The 21,162-nt window shown below is 38.9% G+C and overlaps 1 protein-coding gene across 4 annotated transcripts in view; it reads left to right on the top strand.

Moving 5' to 3' along the window:
* Positions 1-21,162, top strand: part of LOC105523974 (schwannomin-interacting protein 1) — an 833,968-nt gene that overhangs the window by 433,205 nt on the left and 379,601 nt on the right. The window lies entirely within an intron of this gene.

Here is a 21,162-nt window from a genome sequence, read left to right on the forward strand (position 1 = left end):
GAAAATATGTGACTCATTATTATATACTAGTAACTGATTTTTTTAAAATGCCAGTTTACTCTAAATGTCTAAAAGATTCCAACATAAGAATTTCACAAGATCCCAACAAGAACCCATTATCATTTTCCAAACTGCTGCACTCATTTCCAAATTATTTAGGATAAAGATTGCAGAAGATTCACTTTGAATACGTAAAAACTTTAAAAAAAAAATTTTTTTTGTTGTAAACAACAGCACATTTCCATTAATGGCTCCCCTTTTCTTTTTTTAAAGTAAAATTATGAAAGCATAGGATGTTTCAGGTTTAAGAAAATTATAAAAATATGTTATCATTAAAAATATGAGTCTCAAGATTGTACAAAACAATATCTTGAGCACTAGCTGTTGGGGGTTAGGAGAAGAGTAATGGATATTTACTCTGTAAAGATAGACAGCAGGCACTCAAGGCATTATCAGTCATGAAAAAAATATGTATGTATGTATGTATGTGGAACTGAAAGCCCTTGGGATACAGGGCCACCACATATAGTTGTACAATTGGGGCACAGCACAACCCTCAGTGGCAAAGTTCACAGAGACCATGACAGGGCAAATACAGAGTTGGATTCACTTGTATTGGGTTCCAGACACTATGCTATTGCTAGGATATAAATATCAGTAAGACACAATCTTCCTCCTCAAAAAAAATAAGTAAATAAAAAATACTCCTAGCTCAGTGGAGAAGGCAGAAATATAAACAGATACAATTATAAAACAAGGTGAGAGGCCGGGCGTGGTGGCTCACCCCTGTAATCCCAGCACTTTGGGAGACCGAGGTGGGTGGATCACGAGGTCAGGAGATAGAGACCATCCTGGCTAACACAGTGAAAACCTGTTTCCACTAAAAATAGAAAAAATTAGCCGGGCGTGGTGGTGGGTGCCTATAGTCCCAGCTACTCAGGAGGCTGAGGCAGGAGAATGGCATGAACCTGGGAGGCGGAGCTTGCAGTGAGCCAAGATCGTGCCACTGCACTCCACTCTAGCCTGGGCGACAGAGCGAGACTCTGTCTCAAAAAAAAAAAAACAAAAAACAAAAAAAACAAAAAACAAAAAAAAAAAAACAAGGTGAGAATGCAAAGACGGAGGTAGGCACAGAAGATGAGAACCTGACACTGCATGGAGGAAGAAACTCAGGTAATGATTTATGAAGTGAGGAAGCCTGAGTTGGACCCGAAAGTGCCAGTAGCAGCTAATGCAGAGAAGGCAGGACGGGAGCTTCCCTGGCAGATGAGCAGCAGTGACTAAGGTAGTGACAAGAAATGGCCTAGTGTATCCATAAGGCTGTGAGCAGTCTCGGGGTCAGGACCCTACAAAGCAAGGTATCGGGCAACAAATATGTGACTGCTCAAAAAGCCGATCTGACTTGTGTGAAGTCTAGCATTACAAGAGCAGATATGACCATCCGCTTTGGAAGAGCCCAAATCTGTAAAGTTCTACGTTCCATATGTACCCTACAAGATTAAACTACAGCCTGATGATCTGCACACAATCACTTTTGTCTTCTAGTGTGCATTCCATTAGACACATTTGTTCTACTGATTGCTGTTTCTCTGTTTACCTGTATTTCCCTGTATCAAGTGCCATTGACAGCTTTCAACTAATTCTCCATCCTAATGAATTAGACCTAGGGCTTCTTTATGTTTGAAAACATGCCATCAATCTACAACTTATTTTTTCATCTAAAATAATATTTGTGTTTATCTAATTACAGAAATTATTACATCATACAGAAGTGATTTCATCATAATTTGGTTTACCAATTTGCTATATATATTTTGGTTATTTCAGTATTTACTACCATGGGTAATACTGAGATGACAAACCTTGGATGAACTGTGTGATTTTAAACTCATGTGGTTTAATGTCTGTAATTTTCTCCTAAGAATAAATTTATAGAAGTCTAAGTGTCGAGTCAAAGAGAGCATTAAAATAAAATCTTTTGAACATATTGCCAACTTGCTCTCTGTAAAAGTTATTCCCATTTACTATCCTGCGAGGAGAGTGTCTGTTTCCCCACCTTCCTAGTTATTTTCAGTCCATAATGCTGAGCTGAATCTGCAAAGTGACCTCATATCTTTCTTGGACACGTACAGTCAGCATACAGAGATGGTTAATGGGTAAATACTCTTATCCTGATCAGAAGAAATAAATGCATGTATTGAGCAGGTAAGCAAGTTGTAGAAATTCTACAGTAGCAAGCCAAGCAGTCAGAGGCAAAATCCTTCTACTGTTGTTTATCCTGGATTACTATTTGTTCCATGCAAATAGTGGGTATAATTTCTTTGGCTCACATTTTAAAATCAGAAGAAAAAATCTGGATTTATGGCTTCTTTAGAAATATTGGAACATCTGGAAACACTATGCATGAAAGGTACTACTGACTAGAGCTGAGAGGGGTTGCCGCTTTAGACAGGAAGGTATCTCCAGGTGATCATATATTTCACCCAGATGCTTTCACTCATTTGTATTACCTGCCTGGCCATTGTCAGCATTTGAGTTTGACAGTTTGAATACTCTAAGTACTGCTTCTTCGCCGGAATAACAGTAAATTATGCGGAAGCAGAATTATAACACAAATTTAGATATAGTGAAAATCAAACCATAACCTCTGAAATATAACAGTGTGTTGTGCTTCTGAGTTGGTGAGTTGTATCCAGTTCTACATTATAAAGAGATTTTACCATAATATGTTTACATATATCTATACATAATTCATGTGTGAAATATGCATAGCTAAAAATAATTGCTAGTCTATTATTAGAAATATGTGCAACAATAGATTGCAAACATTAAAATACAAGAATTTTGTTCACACATACTTTCCAATTTAATTCAACCTCAAACTGCAATAAGCTTACTTGGAAAAATAATAGCCAATTAAAAATTTTAAATATCTAGCCTGTGATCAGAGGACAGAATTATATTCATTTCATTAAGTTCAAAAGTGTAATTAGACATATATCTGTGCATGGTGTCAGAATTCTGCAGGCAGTTAGTTATGCAAGACCACGTAGAAATTAAAGCCTGTGAAATAAGTGTTATGAAGTTTTTTTCAATTGCAACATAAATACAGTCATGCAGAATAAAGTTGGCAAAGCCCTCAGGAGAAAACAGAACAAATGATAGAATATAAACACATACCTTTGTCAGAAGAAATGGGCCTAAGGTTTTATTTTGGTAAATCTTAGTTAAACATAGCAAGAGGATTTATGTTAAGGTTTGCAAGTAATACAGATTCTTGTAAAGCACAAGACATCGGTCTCAAGATGTCCTATATAAAGTGATTTACATGACAAGTAAGAAAGAGAAGGTTTCCAAGGTTTGTTTTATTTAAATGACTTGCAAGATAAAAATAAATGCTTTCTTCATCAAGGCATCTATTGCCCTATGAATATGCATGTACAGCAGCAACAGATTAGATGAATAAAGAATTTAGAAGCCTGCCTACTATGGTTAACGTAAAACACCACTGTGGGCCAGGCATGGTGGCTCACACCTGTACTCCCAGCACTTTGGGAGGCAGAGGAAGGCAGATCACAAGGTCAAGAGATTGAGACCATCCTGGCCAACATGGTGAAACCGTGTCTCTACTAAAAATACAAAAATTAGCTGGGCATGGTGGTACAAGCCTGTAGTCCCAGCTACATGGGAAGCTGAGGCAGGAGAATCGCTTGAACCTGGGAGGCAGAGGTTGCAGTGAGCCAAGATCCTGCCACAGCACTCCAGTCTGACGACAGAGGGAGACTGTCTCAAAAAACAAAACACACACACACACATACATACACACACACACACACAAAACACCACTGTGTCTGCTATATCAGTTTTCTAGATCTTAATACCCACTTTAGTTTTTCATTTTTTATTTATCAAAAATAATTTAATACGCAAAAATAGGCCGAGTAATATAAGGAACCTCCATATACCCATTACCTGGCCTCAACAACTGTCACATATTGGCCAGTACTGCTATATCCATACTCTCAACCACCTTCACCCCTTCTGTATTAACTTGAAGCAAATCTCAGATATCATATTTCATCCATACATGTTACAGAATGTATCTCTAAAAAATAAAATAAAATCTTTTTTTTCTTAAACGTAACCATACTCCCATTATAACACTGGAAATAAACTAATTTCTCAGTATTTTCAGATATCCTGTTAGTGTTCAAACTTCCAATTGTCTCATAAATGTTATAGTTTTAATAGCTTGTTTTTAAGAATCAAGTTTCAAATAAGGTACATTATAATTGTTACTTTTTCATTTATGTTGCATTAATGTGATAGATTCCTCCTCCATCATCTTTTCTTTTTCTTGAAGTTTATTTCTTAAAGAATATTGGGTTTTAAATTATGTAAGTTATTGGAAATAAAGTTCAAAGAAGGTTTTTGTCTTTTAAAAAGTGAGTATCTGGGCCGGGCGCGGTGGCTCAAGCCTGTAATCCCAGCACTTTGGGAGGCCGAGACGGGCAGATCACGAGGTCAGGAGATCGAGACCATCCTGGCTAACACGGTGAAACCCCGTCTCTACTAAACAAACAAACAAACAAACAAACAAACAAAAAAAAAAAACTAGCCGGGCGAAGTGGCGGGCACCTGTAGTTCCAGCTACTCCGGAGGCTGAGGCAGGAGAATGGCATAAACCCGGGAGGCGGAGCTTGCAGTGAGCTGAGATCCAGCCACTGCTCTCCAGCCTGGGCGACAGAGCGAGACTCGGTCTCAAAAAAATAAAAAAATAAAAAATGAGTATCCGATTAAAATAGGGAAAGAGGAATCAATGTCTGACAGTGTATGTCTGTAAATGTGTAGATAAGTGTGTGCATGTGTGTGTGTGATATAGTATCATTTTTAGGAACATTTAGCAACAGTAGGATTCCACGCATGCATTCATTTATTTACGCATCCATCTATCCATCCCATCATCCACCCATCCACTCACTAACACTTTGAGCACACTGTTTGCCAGCAATCCTCCAACCAGTAGGGCCTACCAGGTAAAATAAAACACTGATCTCTGCCCTCTGGTTGCTTGCTCACTTAGGAGTCAGATCTAGAAACAAAAACAATGTGACACACATTCCAATTATTCCTACAGCTCAATCGCACAGGAAAGAAAGAATTGCCCCCTCAGATTCAGAACTGCGTTTCTGAATCAGCTTAATTGCTGAATCCCCCAATAATCTGAGCCAACACAGGCATTCTGAGCTTTGGTGATTATTTCCAGCCCCCACTCAGCATTTCCTGATGCAGAAATAACAGCATCCTCTTATTACACAATTTTTGATTCCTGAAGGCACAGATCCTGGTCTCAGTGTGCACCTGCATACATGATAGCCCTCATCAACTAACTCCCATGTCCATCAAGGATTTATTGAAATCCAGTTTACTATGCACCATGTAGAAATGTCCAGCTGCTGCACGAGGTGGGCATGGGTCAGCCTGTACTTGTCCATGCTCTTGGCAGATATTCTGCCATCCTCTTAGGACAAAAGACTGGTTTCACAGTGAGTGCTTATTTCTTCATTAAAAAATGAAAGGTCTCTTCTCCCTTCCTGGGTCTAGCCTAGAACTGTGTGTAATCCTTTTCTACAACTCACACCTAATTTTGATGCATTCTTATCAAGCCAAGAATGCCTTGTAGCCAGGTCCCCTCTCAAACTTGCTCAGACTTCATCTTGCCCAGATTGCTGTATTGCTCCAATCAAGGGAATCTGCGGTCAGTGAAAATTCTTTCTTCAGCCTCTGCTTAAACATTCAAACCCATCTCAGTAGATCCAAAGACCTGCAGCATTCTCTTCCAGAAGCCCTATAAATTGCTGCCTTCCTTGTGCATTCTACCCCATAGACATATAAGCCAAGCTTTGTAAGAGATAGTGGGAGTCTGGAATAAGCCTCTGAAACACATGATGTTAGGGATTGTGTAAAGAAGAGACTGTAGTACCCAACAAAAGGGTTAGGTCTCAGATGACCCGAAGAGGAAAGGGCAGATGTGGAGCAGTGAAGAGATGTACAGAACAGGGAAGCTCAGTAAGCTCATTAGCCATTCTGCTCAGAGCTATTTCTCCTTTCACAGTCTGTATCAATTACAAATCCCGCAGGCCCCTCCTTCAGAGCATTTCCAGAATCTGAGCGCTGCTCATGACCCCTGCTGTGCACCCCACCCATAGACACCATCGTGTCTCACGTAGATGAGTGACATGGCCCCCTGGCTGGTCTCCCTGCTTCCACACCAGACACCTTCCCACCTCCAGGCCTTTGCATTCCCAGTTTCTTTTCTCTACTGGGAAGTTCTTCCCCTTGGAACTTCCCAAGGAAATTCCGTCCTTGGTGTTCACTCCCCATCTTCTTCGGGTGCATGTTCAAATGTCACGTTATTAGTGAAACTTTCCCTGACCCCCTACTTAAAATTATAACACATGTACAGCAATATCAGTTGTTCCAATGTCATTTCCTTAGTTTATTTTTCTCCAATTTGTAATACATGATATTTCTCCTTATTTGCTCATTGTCTGTTTCTCATTCCCTCACTAGAATGTGAGTTCTACAAGGACAAAGATTTTATCGATTTTGTCCACTGCTGTACCTTTAGTGCCTAAAACAGAACCTAGCACGTAGTAAGTGCTTCATAAATATTTGCAGAAGGGACGGATGGGGGGAGGGAGGGGTGACTTCTCCCAAAATATTAGGGAGCCCTTTGTGTGACACCAAGTTAGACATAACTATTGCCCTTGAGGTGCTGAAGCACACAATACTTGAATGGTGATAGAAAACCCATATCTAATATAGTTATTGAACTAAATTGGAAATGCTAGTGTGTGGGAAGGTGCTTGGTGGATTGAGAGAGCACCATTCAGCTAAAATGTTTAATGTGCTAAGGGTGCCCAGACACAGGGTGATGAGAAGAAGATGCTGGAGAGAAAGGCTGTATCATTATATACCATTTGCATTTTCCTTTGATTTAAAATATTCATGGACTGAAGTAGATCTAGGACCTCAGGGCAGCAACAGTCATTAAAGTCAGTCCAGATTTCCTAATGGGTAGGCCTAGGGGGAGGCAGAACAATTGGACAGCCTGGACAGGCTAATGAGCTTATGCTTCTTAAATGCTTATTTTACACATATTCATTCAACATTCATTTAATAAGCACATGGAAAAAATGTTCTATTAATAAAATTGCAAACTTTTTGTTTAAATTCAATGTGAGGTATTTATTTAATTCCTTGTAGTAACACCATATTTTAATGTATTTGGAATTCTTCACTTCACAGTTTTTCTGTCACTCATAACTCGAGTTAGTCATGAAACTCACTGAAAACAAACTTCACTTACATTACTATGTTCAAAATATATTTAAATTGTCTTTTCTTCTGTCCTTCATGTTGGCAAAATACTTCCCACTTTTCACTCTTTGATGTTTACATTTTTTTCCTCAAATGAGACAACTTTTGATTTTATTTTATTTTTATTGAGACAGGGTTTTGCTTTATTGCCCAAGCTGATTTGCCTGATGGCTCACTGCAGCCTCCACCTCCTGGGCTCAAGTGATCCTTCCACCTCAGCCTCCCAAGTAGCCAGGACTACAGGGGTGCACCACTGCGCCCAGCTGATTTTTTTTATTTTTTGTAGAGACAGGTTTCATCCTATATTGCCCAGGCCGCTCTCGAACTCTGGGGTCAAGTGATCCTCCCACCTCAGCCTCCTAAAGTGTTGGGATTACAGTAATGAGCCACCATACCTGGCTTGAGACAACTTATTGAGCCATGTATTAAAGGGTTTAAAGTTGAGTGAGTAGCATAAATCATTTGTTCCTAGGTCTTTATTTGGTTTCTGTTTCTGCTGACTCCAACACTGACTTGTGCCCATCAAATGATAGGTTATAAAATTAGAGATGCAGGCCTAGGTCTCTAACATGCACAGGAGATATTGGTTCCTGCTGAGGGGTAGTATCTCCTATTTGTTTTTGTTGTTGCTGTTTTTTTAATAGAGTTATTCAACTGATGCTGGACCAGTCGACATCTTGCCATATCTGAAGGTGAACCTTGTGGCAATCTGCATTAGCCGGCACTACAGTCAATCACCTTGTGGAGAAAAGTGCACATTCTGAGCAGCCCTGGTCTCTTTCTCTGCTGACACTGCTGCAAGCACTGCTGCTCAGTATAAACTGGCGGTCCAGGACGATCTGATACTGTCCCTGCCTAGTGTTTGTCAGGGAAGAAAAGGGAATACAAGGTCTCTTTTCCAGTGTTAAACTATCTTAATCTCATGTCACCATGCTCCTGGGTCCCACCTACTACGACATACACACGTCATATTTTCCTAGTGCTAGGTTTCTAGTATTGCCTGGAAAATGTGGTCAGAACTAGCCCCTTTGGTTCAGATGCCCTCATCCTTAGGCAAAATTCCCTTTCACAACTTTCTGAGATCTCTTGACAGTTGATCTCTCTCAGGGACACCTTCGTGTAAGAGAAATGATCAGCCTCATAACAGTGTATCAAAATCTTAATCCCTCTCCTTCCAAAGGATCCCTTATACCCATGCAAATATACCCTGTTCTCTTCTCATCAAAGTTTTATTTTCATAACCAAGGAGGATGGAAAAACAGGGCCTGTCAGGCCAACAAATGTCCAGTTATGCCCTTCCCAAGAAAGCAACACTTGCTTTATATATCCAGAGCTAAGAGGGATCACTGAAAGGATTCATTCAGCAGAGATCTCTGTGCCAAGGGGACACTAAGAAACAATTGATTAAACAACCAAACTCCCTTAGTTGTAAGCATTGATGGATTTAGAACTGGAAAGTCCCACTGAATTAAATTGTTCATTACTGCATGTTCTTTGGTGTATCTATTTTATAAAACTATTAGAAGCTTTGTTTTTTGACTTAAAGTGTCATCTATTAATAAAGAATTTTTGATAGAATAAGAAATGCTTGAGTTTATATATAGCCAATTATTGCCCATCTTAAATGGATCTGAAAATCTATTATGCTAATTTGCATTTGGAGTAGGTAGTATTTTAAATAAATTGTTTGCAAATTAAGTGGGTTTTAATTGGGGAGGGTAAGTGATGTCCAGTGTGATTGATCTTGTTAAAAGGATAAATCTTTCATGCATTAAACCTTAATATTTCAGCCATGAGGTTAGCAGTGTTACGTTGCAAATCTCATTTAAATTGTTTGCCAAAGGCATGAATTAAAAACAGTCTATAATATAAAGTTAGCTTGGCCAAAAAGTGATGACAGACAACTTTTAGTGAATTTCAGAATGATTGTTCATCCAAAAAAATGGTTTCCAAGTCAAATTTTGTATGTCTGTTATAGAAAATGCCTAATGATGTGCTAATTACCTTCAGTCTTTTATTACTTTAAAAAATGTTAAAATTAGTTATAGCTAGAGAAGGAACTCCAGTTCCTTTGTTGCAATGAATAATGCAAAGGTTTGTTTAAATTCATGCAATCCTATTTATAAAAGAACACCTGGGTAACTTTATTTTGAGCTTAGAACAAAACATAAAATTGTAGAGAACAGGATATTTAAATGTACTCATTTACATTCTTAGGCAGAGCAGCAGTGGTAAAATAGCCTTGCTGAGGATATATAAATCTAGATCAGTGAAGCTGTAACAGCCAGTAGCCTTACATGAAGGGAAAAGAGGAGAATTACACCACCATCAAGATGCTACTCCTGATCCCTTCCCTTCATGAAGGAAAAAGGGCCAGCTGCTGCCTCCCTGCTAGTGATGGGGAGAGACCTGCTGGCAGTGGCAACTCTACTTGTACTCCATTCTTTCTCTGCTTCTCTCATTTACTCACTCCTGGCTTAATTGTGTCGTTTCCTGCATCTTCTCCCCACCACACACATAGCCCAGACCTCTCTCTCTTGAAATCTCCCCCTCAAAGTTTCCTTCCCACATTTTGGAGAACGGTTGGTTTCTTGGACCATATTAGCCTCAGAATGTCCCATACCCTGAGCTGAATCAAGCACAAGAGGTTTGGGCAGCTGCCTGCATCCCCGAACCATAATGGAAAAGGATGGATCACCACGGGAAAACATCGGACACATTTTTCACACACAACTCTGCAATCCGCAAAGTCTAATTTGGTTCTGCTAATTTGGTTGGCAGAAGAAGAGAGAAATGAAAAGTAGAACCTGCAATAAAAATCCTCACCAGAACACTCCAATCTCTGTTAAATAATTTTTTTCTATGTGCACATGTCAATTTATATATTCGGGGTAGATCACCAACTTGAGACCAGCTACCTGAGAGCCTCTGATGTCAGCCATCAAAGTCAATTAAAATTCAGACACTGAATATTGCTGTTTGCCAGTAATAAGTCTTATCTATATACATTTCTGCACTTATTTTAGAGTGTGATGCCAGACATTATTCAGGCATGTGTGATGGAAAAACCATAGAAGTAAAGGGAAATCCAAATGGGTAAAAATAGTGGTAACTTCAGGGCACATAATAAATCTTTCATTGCATATATACTAGTTTTATTGATAGAAAATAACTTCTTCCACTCATTAAACAAATTTTGAACAAATATTGAAAAAATGTTAAGTTAAAAAAAAGAAAAACAAATTACTAGCCAGGGAGGAGTCCCAAGGCATAAATTAGAAGCCAAGTTGCAAGTCAGGATGTGATATCTGAGCTATTTAAAAAACTATTCACTTTTGCTGGCTCCTACCTGGTCCCTTTTTAATTTTTTTAAATTATGGATACATAATAGTTATACATATTTATGGGTTACATGTAATAGTTTGATATAAGCATACAATGTGTAAGGACCAAATCTGGGTAATTGGGATTCCCAGGAGCTCAAACATTTATTATTTCTTTGTATTGGGAACTTTCCACATCTTCTATTATAGCTATTTTGAAATGTAGAATAAATTACTGTTAACTATAGTCACTCTATTTTGCCATCAAACACTAGAACTTACTCCTTCTGACTGTATTTTTGTGCCCATTAGCCAACCTCTGTTCACCTCCATCTCCCCACCTTCCCAGCCTCTGGTAACCACCATTCTATTCCCTCCTTCCATGAGATCGTTTTAGATCCTACATATGAGTGAGAGCATGCAATATTTGTCTTTCTGTGCCTGACTTGTTTCACATAACGTAATGTCCTCCAGTTCTATCCATATTGCTGCAAATGACAAGATGTCATTCTCTTTGTGACTGAATAGTATTCTATTCTGAATATATACCATGTTTTTAATAATCCATTGATAGACACTTAGGTCAATTCCATATTTTGGCTATCATGAATAGTGCTGCATTAAACATAGTAATGCAGATATTTCTTCAATATACTGATTTCCTTTCTTTTGAATAAATACCCAGCAGTGGGATTACTGGATCATATGGTAGTTCTATTTTCAGTTTTTTGAGGAACCTCCACACTGTTTTCCATAGTGGCTCTTCTAGTTCACATTCCAACTAACAGGGAAGCACTCATCCACCTACTCTCTTGGTCTTCCAGTCTGGAAGCTGCTCTCAGTCATCTGATGACCCAGTATCCTTAGTATCCTTCCCTTCCCAACTCTCTCTTCACAGCACCTGGACCAGTATCCTCAAGTTCAGTCCTGAGCAAGCTCTCGCTTGCTTGACCACCATATGGCACCAACAGCCTTCTCCCCACCCTCATTCAAGGTTGAGTGTCAGCCCCTCTTTCTCCCTTCCCTATACTCCAGCAGATGGCTGGCCTTTTCCTTACTTCTATAATTTCTTCCACTAGCAGCCCTCCTGATTCCTGGGAATATCTGTCTCCTTTGCTCATTCAGGCTCCCACTTCACTATGGTATGTACTGAGCAGATTTGCCCTTGGATTTCACTTTGACCTTTGCTCTACCCTGTGTCCTTGGAGTGCTCCATGGAAGTAAGAGTAACGAGTTGGCAGAAGATGTTAACAGAAAACCCATTTCCTGCACTCTCAAACACATCCAGCCTGCACAGAATCTCCTGCTGCCCTTTCATATGTATGCCCTGACAAGGAGGACTTATTGTCTCTGCCCTGTCTCCTGTAGGCACTGCCCTGCTCAGAATATTATCAGGTTCTGCTTACAAAATACACATTACCAAGAGGTTGAAATCCAAATGCAAGGAGTCAAGAGTACCCTTCTGTGTTGCCCAGGGAATGATGATTTTTAATGTGATAGCATCAGCCACATTTCTACCTATAAAAATCCCCAGAAGTAAAACACTCTTCTGACAGTTCACTGCCATGGTCCAGAGCCTCATCACAATTGAACCTATCTGTTGGTTTGTGGGCATATGGCACTTGCATTCATCTCAAGAGACCCTAAAACATTTCAAAATTTTATGATAATGGAGGTTGGATATTTTTCAATTAATAAAACCTTTATGAAATAATTTTAACTGACACTCATGAGAATCAGACACTACTTATAGTCATAGATTATCATTTAAAATACAGTGTGCAGACATACTAGGGGATAACCACATTAATTACTCACTGCAGCCATTCAAATGATTCCTAGAGATGTTTCTTGCATTCTCCACCACCTGGGATGCCTGTCTGCTTTCTCCGTGATAATGTAAGTCCATCATTACTTGCAAGACTCAAGTCTCACCTTTTACAAGGAATCCTTTCCTTCCAGTCCCACTATCACACACCTGCGCAGAGGTTGCTTTGTAACTGTTTAAGTTCTTTTTAAATTAGCACTATGTTTTTTCTCCTTTGTTTTCTTCATGAAACTTAGTAAAGTAGCTGACATACAAAAGACCAAACTCTCTGCAGAATACAAGATCCCATACCTACAAAAACTGATGGGTGAGTGACCAAATGATCAAGAAAATTAATCTACCAATTAATCAATCAATGCAAAAGTATGTCAGTCTAGAAACCTGATCCAGAAAGTCATGCCCTGGGCTTAAGTTTACCAAACAGTATTATCCTTGCCTAAAAGTAAAGATTCAGATTTGGGGTAATGCTATATGAGTTCAAGCTCTGTTTGGCTATTTAACCAAACATTAGATAAGTTATTTTATAGGTCTTAGAAATTGTTTGCCTCATTTTTCAAGCGTAATACCAAACCAAAGAGAGAATGAATGAGCAAAAGCCTCATAAATGATGTAAATATTAGTAATTACCATGATTATTTCAATGAAAGGGGGGAAAATCAGGCCCAGGGGAAAATCTGTGCAGTAAACTGGGTCAATCCGGAGATTCTGAAATATGTACTTAGAAACAGAACATTTCGACCACAGAGAAGTATTGTTTTTCCTTAATATTCAGCATGTTTGTATTCTCTAGCTTATTATTTTATAATTGATAGCAAAGCTATAAATGGCTTTGGGGATTGTTGCATATCTCACATGATTGCCTTGTTGTGGAGTAACAATCAAGTGGAAATGGAAAAAAAATTTTGTCAAAGATTTCTTTCTGTAGGCAAGATGCTGCTTTTTATCTAAGTATCTTTTAGCTGTTGAGTATTTTATAATCATTGACATAAATATAAAAATGGTAAACAATGTTTATTGTTTGCATACAAGTGAGTCTGAATTGGGGCCTTTTAGTGCCTGTCATTCCCAGTGCAATCTCAAGAACGTAATAGGCAATCAGACGGTGATTTATCTGACCCATTATCGAGAAAGAACCAAGAAAAATCTAAACATCATTTGGTTCACTCATGTGTGCACTGCAAATGCAAAACAGTGAATTATCTGAGCTCTGTCATGATTTTCTATGCTATAAACATATTTAGTATTCAAAAATGTGTTTTTATCTTTATCCTCAACTTTTTTTGTTCAATTGCAGGAAAAAATACAGAAGCAAAGTAAATGTAATGGAGTTTCATAAAGGAAAAAATATCTAAAAAACAAGGCTATAGATGCGCCAGAAAAGTAATACTCTAGGCTTTCTTGGGATGAGGTGTGTTGTTCCAATGTCATGACCAAATTCCAGCTACAGTGCTTACTTCAGTCTATGCTGCCTATAGGAAATGCCTCCTGTGATCTGAACAGGATACCAGACTTTGTTGATGACATTACTAGAACTGATGGGAGAGCTCTGCTAAGCAGCTGCCGTGTGCTTACACTTCAAGTGAAAATGAAGCAGAGTTGTGTATTGAATGAGCTCTAAGTCTGAAAACAAGCTTTAGGTCACAAATGGTACTTTTAATTATGTATGAGTATGACCAACAATTATGTTATAAAATTAACTTGAAAAGACAATACAAAGTGTTACACCACATAAAAAATAAGCCACACATTAACTACATTACTAGTTAGTTTAGTAGTTGATTATGCCTGTCTTATGGAGTCATAATCCACTGGGTAAAATGGGCGCTTTCCAAATAATGCCACAGATAAGTATGCAAACTACAGACTGAGAGAAATAGTGTAAAGGAAAAAGAGCACATGGCCAAGAAAGCTGATCAAGGCTGATGGGTCAGAGGAAGAGACTTGGCGTGACAGTAGTTGGGGCAAAGGCAAGGGGTTGGGGAAGAGGACAGGGCACAGCAGGCCTGCAATCTCCTCGTGAGAGAGAACAGAGGGAAGCAAAGGAAGGTAGATGTCACCAGAACACATAGGTGAAGGGGAGCAATGGACAAAGTGAGGAATGCAGTAGGCAAAACACACCATCCCAACTCTGCAGTGTTGGCAGTGTTCTAGAAAGTGTTGCCTCTGAGTTTTAATTGGAAAGGTGCTTTAATACATTTTTTTTTTCTCTCACAGCGACCAATGAGGCTGACATTTTTCCATTCTAGGTATTAAGGGAACCTTTTAAAATTCATAATATGTGGCAGAGAAATAATTCAGAACTTAGATGCCCTGACTCCTGCACAAGCCATCTCACTGCTCTGTCTGCCCCCCCCCCCGCCCGCCCCCCTCGACCATGTCTCTTCTCTGTTCTTTAATACAGAGGCAGTGAGTGGATCGATTTGGTCATACTTCCAAGGAAACATCCAAGACTCTTCCTTCAATTCAGCAATGGATTCTTAACCCTGCAGTTCTAATCACATGATTTTCAGTAAACATAGTCAAGGCCAATTAAAATGTATCCCTAATTCTGGGGTTTGCTAGCTAAGCAGAGAAGAAAGGAGGGAACTTTTAATTTTTAGGATCTAAGTCAAGAATTAGCCAGAGAAGATACACTGGAATACTTTTTTAAACAAAACTTTGTGATTAGCAATAGTGCTAAGCCTGGACTTGGAAAGTCCAACCACAGCTTCAAGTGAAGAAGCCAACCCTGCTCCTCCTCCTTGTGATTGCAAATAGTTCGGTCATCTTCATTCCTTGCAGACCACAGTCAACTGCAAGTTCCACGGGGGTAAGAGACAACTGGACAACAATCTAAAATATTGTTTTTAATAATGTACATTCTGTTTATTTCATTTACTCTATCCTTTTAATATTTCACATTTTCTAGACATCTCTGGATTATGGTAGAATTCAATCAAGGGTCAGCCTTTTGCCAAGATAAAATTCTCTACTTCTACTATTTACCCTTTTCCAAAATGAGAGAGCTATATTTATTCTTGCCAACAGATGAACTAAGCAAATGTTTATGGTACTGATATCGAAGTGGACTGGGTGGAGGCTGGGGTGGACGAGTGGCTTTGGTAAGACAATATTGATTGCTATAGCAGATAAAACCAGAAATCTCAGTGTTTTGACTCAATAGAAGTTAACTTCTTGCTCTCAAAATCCTGGCAGTAGCAGGAGGTGGAGCTGATGATTCCATGCATCATTCAGAGACCCAGGATGATGGAGGCTCTGCCATCTTCAGTGTGTGCTTCTCAAGTTGCCTTGGGTGTTAACATCCAACAAGCAGGTGGGGAAAGAGAGAAAACAGAAGGGTGTGTGGGTTCTGTGGCCAGGCCCCGGAGTGGTGTATGTGACTTTCTGACACATTCCATTGACCAGAATTCAGCAACACAGTCACACCTACCTGTGGTCACGTGGTTTCACTGTAAGCCACAGAGGAGAGGGAAACAGACTGGGAATCAAGTAGTCAGTTTCTGTACAAGACGGATTTAGGAGAATTCTGCTTTCTTTTCTAAACCTTGTATTCGGTGGATAATTTGAGATACGAAGAAAATGCAATCCACACTTTGACATTAAATCCAAGTTTATGTATCTATGAAGGCTTCTGTATTTATCCACCCCCTCACCCAAAATCTGACAAACATTTCGCAAGTCTCCCAGTTCTCCCTTTTAGTAACAGCACATCCTTTCAGATACAAACAGAAGAAAAGGCAATTGCTGTCTGCTGTTCTGAGTCCCTGTTCCCTCAACTATAAAATGAGTATAATATTTAATTTAACACATTGAGCACCCTTGATATACCAGGATTCATAGCTGAAACAGGCACCCTATTGTGAGACAGACAATGACAGCATAGTATTATGATTGAGGTAAACAAAATTGCATAATATTTTTGCAAACACCCATGACAGTGTTTAGCATACATTATGATATCCAATGACTCTTGGTGATTTCTCTTTCATCTCTCATTTTCTCCACTCATTCACCAGCCCATCATTTCTTCTACAGGTATACGGAGGATTTTGTTACTGTTCAAAAGATCTCCCAGGTCACTATCCTAATCCTGGAAACTGGGCCAGCTTGACTCCTGCCTGTGAACTCAGCCTAGCAGCCATTCTGGCCCAAAGTGACCCTGAGCATCAGCCTTGAGGGCTGGTCCTCAGGTCCTGCTTCCTCCTGGTTCTGCTCAAACCTCCCTCTCTGGTACCCAGCCATTTGGCTTCTGTCTTGTACCTAGCTTCTCCCTGCTTAGTTCTTGCCTTGTATTACCAACACCAGGACTCTTCTAAGTTAGCTTTGGCTTTCTCAGGACCTGAGGGTAATAGAGTGAAGACATAGACTAGTCGGATTGCAGACTCTTAAGAAAATTTATTGACCTCATCATAACCACTGTCATTACAGAAGTAGTTAATTACAATATTTAGAAGAAGGGTCGGCAAACATTGTCTACCAAAGGCCACATAGTAAACATTTTAGACTTTGCAGGTCACATCCAGTCACTCATATTATTTGTGTGTGTGTATGTGTGTATCTGTATGTATGTATGTGTGTGTATGTATGTGTGTGTGTGTGTGTGTATTCTTCAACTGTTTATAAATGTAAAATCCATTCTTAGCTCATGGGCTATAGAAAAACAGATGACAGACTGGATGTGACCTGTGAGTCATACTTTGCAGACTTCTGGTCTAGAGCTGCCCTATGCAGTATGGTAGCTATTAGCCACATGTGACTATTTAAATTTAAAATTAAATTATTTAAAGTTATATAAAATTTGATTCCTCAGTTGTGCTAGCTCAATAACCATATTTCAATTGCTCAATAGTCACATGGAGGTGTTGGCTACTATGTTGAACAGCAAAGACGTAGAACACTTCCAACATCACAGAAAATTCAATTATACAACACAGGTCTAGAGCCTGGTTCAAATTAGCAAGTTTTTCACAGCGTTTTCTTTAGATTAATTCCCTGTTCACACTGCAATCCCCTCCCCCATATCTATTCCATTTTCCTCCCAGTTATATCACGTCTCATCACTATAACAATCCATGCCATGCCCCTATACATAGTGGGGACTGTGATCAAGAGAAATGAAGTAGTGAGCTTGCAAACTTGACTTTCATCCCAAGTTATTTGTTTCCTAATGGAAATTAGCCAGTTAGCTTTTGAAAGGCTTCTTCTAGAGCAGAGTCTTACATTTCTTGGTCCTATTTATGCTCTTACCAACTTCTAAATCAATGGGTAGAGGAAAAACGAAGATACTCTCTATATCCCACAGCAAATAGAAGAATGTAACGAACCCCAGCTCTTAGTATCTAACAACGTCCTAATCCACCCAACCCCAAAAGAGACTGTGAAAGTTCTAAGGAGAAGGGAAAGCAGAATGTTAGAGAAGACTCCATCCCTCTAGAGGTATCACCTAAGGAGCAAGGGGAGAAGGGAAAGAAGACAAAATAGGGAGGACAGTTCAGGGCAAGCTGTAGCCAGCCCCTACTGGCTCATGAGAACCAACTGTTACATTTTCAGGAATCCTTTAAATCATTATAAATACACAGCTAAATAAATTATATTAAAAACAAAGGTGATAAATGCATAAAACTCATCTTTTCCTAATTATTTCACTACATTTTACTATCATCTATCTCTTGAGGCTATTTATGCCTATGGTATATGTGTGGTAGAAATATTATATTGTGGTTTGTTGCTGCACATCTCCTCTCAACTCCATATTCAATAGTGTCATGTTGGTAGTTTAAAATTGGCCATGATGGTTTGTTTTGGTTTGCTTTTACCCAGACAGCCAGTTGCTAAACATTTACCAGAATACCACTGCTCCTGTACAAGCCAGAGAAAAAGGAATGCAGGATATTAGGCAGCTATAAACCATCATCACCGAAGGGCAAGAGAAAGGAATTCAGACTAAGGAGGGATGAAATTTCTGCTGACTCTGGACCCCTGCTTCTGAAGCTGAGTGCTGATCGCAGTTCACCCCAGTTCTGAAGGAGCATCACCCCAAGTAGAATTGCCCCAACAACTTGAAACATCCTGCCTCAGTGTCTTTTCTACCAGATACCTGTTGCCAGGCTTCTTGAATACCAAACACCTGTCTCAGGGCCTCTGAGAATTACTCGCCCTCTCAACTTCCCTTGATTTCTTGTCCCATCATTGGTTTGATATCACAGATGATAAACCTGTTTCAATCACAGCTAACAATGTTTGTCTCCCTCCAGTCTTCCCTCCCCTGGATTAATCTCCTTTCAGTTTCTGATTATAAATTTTTGCTATTCCTGTACTAATCATCACCTTGTCATGCCGTACCCCACTTGTCTGAGAGCTCAGTCCCTAAACTTTCTGGTCTGAATAACCCTGCTGATGCCCTCTTTTAATCTACTACATGGATACAGCTACCCAACCATAGAGCCATAAACATGACTTCCATGGAAGGGAAGGGCGAGTACGAGATTAACTGTTATGGCTACATTTACATTTGTTAAAAAGTATTTTTATAAAAAATGGAATGGCATTTTCAAGGGACTTAGAAGAATTTAACTGTTAGAAGTTTTAAAAACAACCTAATCTAAACAGTAGAAAAATATATATATATTGTATTAAAGGGAATTCACAGAAGATCAAATTAAGATGATACATAGTCCAGAAGCCAATAGGCACAAACTCATTTAACTCTTGACACAAATTGTTAAACATCGTCTTTTTTTGTGACCTGATCTGTACACCGTGGTGAATCAAAGGGGGATTAGCCATGTTGCCAGAGTGAGGAAGGAAACCACGAAAGCAGAGCACATCAGTTACATGAAATTATAATGATTACAGTGAAAGCCCTTGGACTTAAAAAGAAAAATTATGTAATACAAGAAGGTGCTATGTTAAAGAAGGTAATCTAAGCATTACCAAAATTGCTCAGAAAAGTGGGGGAGAAGTTGTAGGATACAGCCACAAATAACTCGAGTAGTAAAAAACAACTGCCATAACAATTTGATGGTGAGAAAGCAATATTTGACTAAACATTATACTGTTTTTGTCCACTTGTGACTTGAGGAATTGACTTTTATTCCCCTTGTTATTTTCCTTACTTATGAAGTGTTTTAAAAATATTCATTAGCTAAATGAAAAGATATTTTAATGATCCCTTTCAAATCTTTTGTGTAGAACTGGGACTTGGGAACTTTAAGGAATACTTTTTTTTTTCCTAAACACTTACCATCTCCTCTTGTGTGACAGTAGCAGTAATTTACTGTGCATAATACCTTGCATTAGCCAAGAAGCTAAAGAAATATTTCATAGCTTCAACCTTGACATAGTGAAAGCACAGCCATAAAAAGATAAAAGGAGCATGACAGTAGCCTGAGGTAGTTAAGTTTTAGGAAGCATTGGTTTTGTTTGCCTGTACCTACCAAGCCACTGTCTTTAAATATTGGGTTTCATCATCACACTGAAAGCAAACATTTTATATAACTGCTTACAGGTTCATTCATTGACTAGATCATTAAGCAAAAACTCAACATTATTTTTGCTTTCCTTGGGTTCTCTTTGTCTAACTGGGAATGGCTTATTGGATGTTTCATATTATATTTGTCTTTCTTTTAAAATAATCCTTTGCATATATACTATCTATGCTGTATAAGAACATGCTATATCCAAACAAAGTAATCTTACAGATAAGATCCTCTGTCTGCCTTCCCCCTCTCATCCATGGATGCTTACATAAGTGGGTGTACCCTCCCTCCAAACAGTATCTATCCCTACAAATGCCTACTAGTAAGAATAGACTTGGGTTCAGGCTTTAGGATAAAAATCTTTATCTTATAATGCAATATGAACCCAAAAAGATGTCATATTAGAGAACACAGTGCCCATTGAAAGTTAAAATCTATGTGAGTCTGTCTACACTGTAAATATATTTTTTGTAACTTTTTTGGTAGTCAATAATATGGATCAATTTTCAAAGAACTTATGGTTATAATTATTTATTTATGACAATCTTTGATTCAGATGGGATTTAGATTCACACAAATGTTCATGCAAGACGGCATAAATATTGGAACAAAAGTAAATCTGAAAAACAAGGAAAAGAGAAAATAATATATGTGTCATATTAATTTAGTATATAAAGTTTAATAACCTCGAATGGACTTGAGATGGGGTTAAGGAATGGGTGGGAAGTGAGGGAAGGGATGAGCAATGAACCGCTGGATGTTAGTGCAGAATGTTGTGGGTATGTTTGACACACGTTTTTCCGTCTCTTCCCCCTTCATGAATCTTCACCACAATGGTAGATCCTTGAGGCTAGATATACAGTCCTTGTGTATCTGTGGAATATCTATACTATGTCCTGACCATGTGAGCATGACTCAGTAATGATCTCACAACAGGACATCACTCTTCATTTTGACGGTATCTACTGTATCTACTTCCTTTGTACATTATTTTCTCCTCTAAGCGCTTTCCCCCCATTTTAATCATTACTACATGCTCTGGATAATAAAACAAACATGGACAGTATTACAGCACTTACCCTGAACCAGATAGGAAAACAAATATGTACCTATTTTGGCTAAAAATCTTACAGTGAGAACTATGGACACT

Source organism: Colobus angolensis, unplaced genomic scaffold (genome assembly GCF_000951035.1).
Source record: "Colobus angolensis palliatus isolate OR3802 unplaced genomic scaffold, Cang.pa_1.0 Scaffold48, whole genome shotgun sequence".
Lineage (NCBI taxonomy): Eukaryota > Metazoa > Chordata > Mammalia > Primates > Cercopithecidae > Colobus > Colobus angolensis.